The following is a 7,432-nucleotide window of genomic DNA, read 5'->3' on the forward strand; positions in this document are numbered from 1 at the left end:
ACATTCAGCAGAAACAGATGGTGCCATACCAGTAAAGAAATTCAGGCAGGCGAGACTAGCAGAAGTACCTGAAGTAAGCGAACCAGTGGCAGTGAATAAATTGAAAAGGTAAAGTCATTGAAAGAATAGAAGAAAGAAATATTGAGTTTCGTATTGTTGTCTTATAAAATAAATTTTTGTGCTATTCATATTCAAAAAGGATATAATAAAAGAGCACGAAAGTTAAAATTTGTATTTATTTTTCTTTAGTACAGATTAGATCTTCAAGCACTCACATTTTATAATGGTGGGATTTACGTTTGTGTTTGATTTCGCACCTATTGAGTAGCATTTATTATTTTAAGGAGATATATCTGGCCACATAAAAGACCTCTAAAAAAATTAAAATAATAAAAACACTTTCAGACCTGACATCATCAAATGCAGTTTGGCTTAAACCTTTTCCACAGCTAAATACTGCTGTTGCTGGTGATGAAAGCGTCTCAGTAGTCAACATCTGTGATGTCATAGAAGGTTCAAAAGTCTTAGATCGTGAATGCCTCTTTCTCCTCGGTTTGACTACATAAGTCTGAAACATTTCACTCAGATGCTTAAACTATGCAAAAATCGTTTGTAACACACTAAAAGTTTTGCTTTCAATCTCTTCCTTCTGATCAACATTCAGTCGTTTCATTTTTTCTCCTTTCTTTACATTCTTCATCTTGTTCTTGTGGCGGATGTTGAACAAATATGTGCTCTTCTTCGTTCTCATGCTGCAACCCCCTCCCCCTCCCACTATTCCTTTTGCTTCTTTCTGAAATCATCATAGGCCGGGGATTATGGGAAATAAGCTGAAGGAGGTACGGTAGCCAGCAAATATTCTCGTAGAGATAACCACGTAAAGCTATTTCGAGGCCATTCTCTTCTGAAAGAGTACTTGCTGAAGCAGTCGTAATTGTAGTATTAGTAGTCGTCGTACTATGAATCCGAGAATACAATAGAATAGAATAGAATAGAATAGAATAGAATAGAATAGAATAGAATAGAATAGAATAGAATAGATAGATAGATAGATAGACTGTACGCTATATTTATGATATACCACGAGATGTATACATTTTCATTACTAGGCTTGCCGAGTTTCCTTTAAAGGAAATCTGTATACAACGAGTGGTATATCATTGATAGAGCGTACATTCTATACTTATATTTTATTTGTATTACATACAAATGCACATATTTGCCCTTTTTGAATGGAGTTAGGATTAACTACACGCAAATGTGTAACGACCGAATGACTGAACTCCTCACATCTCTACCCATTTTGTCCGCTACAAAATATAGTTCTGTACCTTTTGTGGCTATTCATAATCACCTTTGCAAATTGATAATTTTGTTTCCCTTTTTTTTTTGTTCTATTTTTATTCACATTGATTACATCAATATAAGACACACTTATGATTTAAACATGAATGGTGGTTTTAATGAAGAAAGTGGAGCACTATAAACACATAATTAACGCTATTCTTTATAACGCGATTTTTCTTATAACGGGTTTTAGCTATACTTGGTGTAAGTTTAATCTCATTCCAGATTTCTGCGTATTTTGTCCCTTATGCATGAGAGAGGAGAGGGGAAAGGAAGGCAGAAAGAACTGCGATGCAATTGTGTACCATGTTAAATTCATTTAGAAAATGGTGCTTTTTATCGTTATTTTCATACGTCACTAATGATTAATGAGTGCAAATTCATTGTTGATCATTAGACCTTGAATCGACAGCAAGCAGGTGCAAGAATGTTTATATATTTTTATTACTGCACCATTGGCGGATCACAATTTTATATACCAATAGTACTGTTATATCAAATTGCTTTATACCAACACTTTAAAAAGCCATGCTATTCTTAATGTATGTGGTATAACTATAGAATATATGTATAGTATGTACGCTGTATTAGTGATATTTCACGAGATGTATCAAGTTTTCATTAAAAGGGTATGAGGCTTGCCGAGTTTCCTGTAATGAAATATTTATAACACAAGTGGTATATCATTCATACAGCGTACATACTATACGTCTATTTTATTTATATCACATACGAATATACATATTTGCCCTTTCAAAGTAATTAAGACTGACTACAGGCAAGTGTGCATGGACCGAGTGAATGAACTCACATCCCTGCCCAGTGTCCGCAACACAATGTAATTATGTGCCTTTTGTGGTTATTCACAATCGCTTTTTCAAATTTATAAGTTGATTATTTTATATTTTAAAAAAATCTTTTTATTTTTATTCACATTGATTAAATCAATATAAGACACACTTATAATTTATGCATGAAAGATAGTTTTAATTAAGATATTAGAGTATTGCAACCACATGCCAAGCTTCTTGAACACTCAGGCATTCGCGTATGGGCTCATGGAAATTAGAGTAGAATAGAAATTAAGTGAACTGACGAACCAACAAAAGATAATTAAAATATTTTAATATATTTATGGTTAATCTAAGCCATTATACTGATTTTATTAAAATTACCACTGACGATACAGATCTCTCTCTCTCTCTCTCTCTCTCTCTCTCTCTCTTCGTTTGGTCGGTTTGACAACTTTTACCATCAATCATAGGTCCTATAAGCTTGTCTTTTCTACGACGGTCAAGAGAGACAGAGAGAGCACACACACACACACACACACACACACACACATATATGTGTGTGTGTTTGTGTGTTCAAAGTGACATCTGGCGTCCGGTGTCCCTTGATTGAAAGGGTGACAACACCAACGGACTGGATTATGTTATAGTCATTGTAATTGTTGAAACATTCCAGCCCTTATCAGTATGGTCCAAAGCTATATATAGAGGCAATAGTTGTTTTAACTATGCTCTTCAATCCAGACTTCCTGGTATACGTCAAGGCATTGTTGGTATGAAGCGTGTATTGGTCGGCGGACAGGTTGTGAGAAGTTTGCAGAGAAGGACAGTTACGCGATATGATATTTGTTAACCCTCTATTTTGGTGAACAACCCAACAGCCCTTCTCAGGACCGTCCCAGATTTCTACAACGGGAGGTACTACTCAAAATTTTGCCTCTCTATGAGTTTTATGTTATATATTTGTGGGTATAGTATGTCTGTAAACACTTATAGCCTTGCATATGATAGAGGGTGTATATTTTATCCATTTGATTAGAGCCTCCGCTTCGGATGCGGGAGGTCGTGGGTTCGATCCCCGGCTGAGTCATACCAAAGACTTACAAAAATGGTACTAACAACTGCCTCGTTTGGAGTTAAGCATTAAGAGGTTGTTGTTGTTTTTGTTGTTGTTGTTGTAGGGTTTAACGCCATTTTTAGCACACGATAGGCTATGCATGGCGGCCAGTATTAATGGTGGAGAAAGAACCCGGGAAAAACCAGGAAAGAACCATCGACCCTCGAGAAGGTACTGGCAAGCTTTCTCACATACCCACATTAGCCGAATCCGAGACTCGAACCAACGCAGACAGGTGAGATGGCAGTGATCCGTAACGGAGAACGCTTTAGACCACTCGGCCACTCGGGGCCCCGCATTAAGAGGTTAGTGTTAGGACTGGTCGGCCTGGTGTCATGATAATGTGACTGGGTGGGACATCGTGCTACATGTCTGCGGCATGATGCCCCAGTGCTTGACATCACTATAAACTGCCCCACTGCAAATCACACACACACACACACGCGCGCGCGCGCGTCCTACCCTATCTACTCCTCCCCCTTTCTTGTATAATGGTTTGTTTGTGTGTTTTAAGTATAATATTTGTAAGCATTCTTGCCATATTCGTTTGATAGTAGGTATAGGGATTTTAGTCACTTAATACAATGTGTTATATAGTGTGTATGGGGTGTTGGATAGTAATTAAAATCTGGTATGTTGTACAGAAATCAAACAGATATGTGTTGAACAGTGCTAAACAAATGGGAGTTGGTTAGTGCTCTGAAAGCAATATGTTTGATAATCTACACATTTAACATCACATTCCCCAACCCATGCATGCTCATCATCAGAAGTAAATGTACCTTGTAATGTTAATTCCTGTAAATTCCTTAAGTGGCATATGATTTCCATCCCTTGATTAGAAATGTGGATCGCATTTCTTAAATGCTGACAAAAGTAGTGATTTTTTGTGGCACAGTTTGTGTCTTGACCTTGCTATTAGTTATTTAGCTTGATCAAAAACTAAATTATCTCACCGGTGAAATTCATCAAGACTCTACTTAAATAGAAACTTTACCTATATAAGTATTAATTGGTCATGAATGCAGTTCTTATTCTTAAAGAATTAATCAATAATGCACAGCGCGTGCGTGAGTGTGAGCGTGTGTGTGCATAATTGTATGTGTGTATATATGTGTACAGGTTGAAATAGGTTACAATAAATATCTCTCTCTCTCTCTCTCTCTCTCTCTCTCTCGCAGCCAATATTCAAATCTGTATTGGGTTTAGAATTAGAATATAATACTATGTACACCGTTATACCCTGTATAGTCATTTGCACTTGTACTGAATTGTGAGGTAGTCACTGGGATGTTCCACAGTCTCCAGCCTACTGCTATCCATATATGGGGAATAATAACATTAACATAAATATGTAAAGCGTGAATCAAAATTTTTCAACGAGAGTAGTAGTTTTAGATTTATTGATTTTCGTTGAAACTGTTGTTCTGGGTCTACGATTACCCAGGAAAAGTCGCCGTTTTCATTGAAACTGTTGTTCTGGTTCTACGCTAACCACGGTAAAATCCCCGTTTTACAACGAGACTGTTGTTTTGGTTCTACGCTTACCACCGTAAAATCCCCCTTTCACATCCAGGCTGTTGTTCTGGGTCTACGCTTACCACGGTAAGGTCTCCATTTTACATTGAGACTGTGGATCTGGGTCTACGCCTACCACGGTAAGGTCTCCATTTTACATTGAGACTGTGGTTCTGGGTCTACGCCTACCACGGTAAGGTCTCCATTTTACATTGAGACTGTGGTTCTGGGTCTACGCTTACCACGGTAAGGTCTCTATTTTACATTGAGACTGTGGTTCTGGGTCTACGCCTACCACGGTAAGGTCTCCATTTTACCTTGAGACTGTGGTTCTGGGTCTACGCCTACCACGATAAGGTCTCCATTTTACATGGAGACTGTGGTTCTGGGTCTACGCCTACCACGGTAAGGTCTCCATTTTACATTGAGACTGTGGTTCTGGGTCTACGCCTACCACGGTAAGGTCTCCATTTTACATGGAGACTGTGGTTCTGGGTCTACGCCTACCACGGTAAGGTCTCCATTTTACATTGAGACTGTGGTTCTGGGTCTACGCCTACCACGGTAAGGTCTCCATTTTACATGGAGACTGTGGTTCTGGGTCTACGCTTACCACGGTAAGGTCGTCATTTTGAGAACAGCTGCATAAAGTCTTCGTAAGACATTGATTATCTTGTTGACAGGAGTCCGCTTACGTTAAATAACCTTATATTGGCTTACAGTAATTATCTACTACGCCGCCATTTGTCATTTACAGCGCTCAGAACGGACAGTTGTATTCGTGCGGTCGTTTAACCGGTCATTGGCTGGAAAATAGTAATTTGACAGTGTCCACGACCGGTCAGAGATGGACAATTATATTATTTTGGTGTCCATAAAAACGCAGCCTTTTAAAATCACGACGTCCACAAAGAGGCATTATCTGCGAAATCGGCAAAATGATAAATATTCTTAACCGGAGAGAAACACAATACACTGTACACGTTGTTACTCTATTTTTTTTTTTTTTAGTGTATCAAACATGTGATATCATCCCAGAGGAGAACTGACAGATAAGAAGATAGCTTCATCGCATTTTCCATCATATTATTTATTCATCTCTTCCTCGTTACATCGTATCATTGTCTAATTTGAGACCAGAAATAGATTAAAAAAGATAGCCATATATGATAGCAGACATACAAACATAAAAACTCTGACAGAATGTATGGGCAAATAACACTACCTTCTCCTGCATCAATTTACATATATGAGTGATTTCCATAAGTATGAAAATAGTTACAAAGGTATGCAAACTTTCTCATATTAACATATTTGAACAGGTATACAAGTTGCAACTTGTGTACATTTGTATCATGACTGGAGATAGTGCAAAAGTAAATTAGAACATATATACATTTAAAGCGAATTCAAATTTATTCATTTAAATGCAAAACAATATATATATATATATATATATATATATATATATATATATATATATATATATATATATATATAACACGTGCATTTTTATTTATTTATTTAAAAAATTAAGCCACTCCCAACACTAATAATTGTGTTATGTTTTTATAGATAATTTTAATGTCAAATTCGAACGATAAATCTCTTGTTCTGTACTACACACACACACACACACACACACACAGACACACACAGACACAAACATAGACACTGTTGCCGTCATATTAATGCCTAACACTTCCCTCCAATTTATTTGTATAAATATTGATTATCATTATGACAAGAGACAGTGGTGTACATGGTAGTGTTAGTTTAAAGGATTTTAAGCGGTCATATATGGTAATGTTAGAAACAAATTCTACCTAGTTCACATCTGATACTGATAAAGATTCTGACCCATAGGAGTTGGAGTCTGCATTTGTCATCACTGTTGTTTTGATAAACTATTGCCCTGGTGTAAAACTAAAGAATTGTTCTCTGTAAAGTGCAGTCATCTTGAGCCCTAGCTTGGGTGAACATTAAAAAAATTGGCTGGGAATATACTTTGTGTTGGATGTTATTGTTTGCAACTTTTGTACCCCGTAACAGACACACACACACACCTAGACACACACACACGCGCGCGCGCGGTCCTGTACACTGTACAATTCAGATTCAAAATCGTACCGTCCAATTTTATGTTTTCAGCATATGTCGGAATAAAATTCTAACTTCTGATAGCATTAAGCTCGTGCCAGGAATATCGTAAAGAAAGAATAAACCTGCGAATTTGGAGTCCATGCCAAGAGTCAAGCATGTTTCCTAAACAGCTGTTTTCGTGAAAAAGTATGTTATACACATCAGTCATCATACAAATGTATGTCGAACCATTGTAAAGAAACCAATCAAAGAAACAATAAGATCTTTTGATGAAAATCCGGTTAAGTAGCCAGGGGACATTACTTTCATTAACTGCGGCTTCAACTTGTTGAGGCTAGTAAGGATAAATATAAATACTGAATATATTAAATATTAGGAATATCAGTCAGTAATCAAGAATTAAAACTAAACCAAATTGATTTAATAGCTCCTTTACAGCCATCAATGCTAACATGTGTTACCTACTCCAATACCCCCTCCTCGTCTTGACATTTGCGACGTCATTATGCATTAGGCCTATTGCAAATCTCAAATGTTCAACTACTTCTAAAGGTTT

Source organism: Sinohyriopsis cumingii, chromosome 1 (genome assembly GCF_028554795.1).
Source record: "Sinohyriopsis cumingii isolate HCF-2022 chromosome 1, ASM2855479v2, whole genome shotgun sequence".
Taxonomy (NCBI): Eukaryota; Metazoa; Mollusca; class Bivalvia; order Unionida; family Unionidae; genus Sinohyriopsis; species Sinohyriopsis cumingii.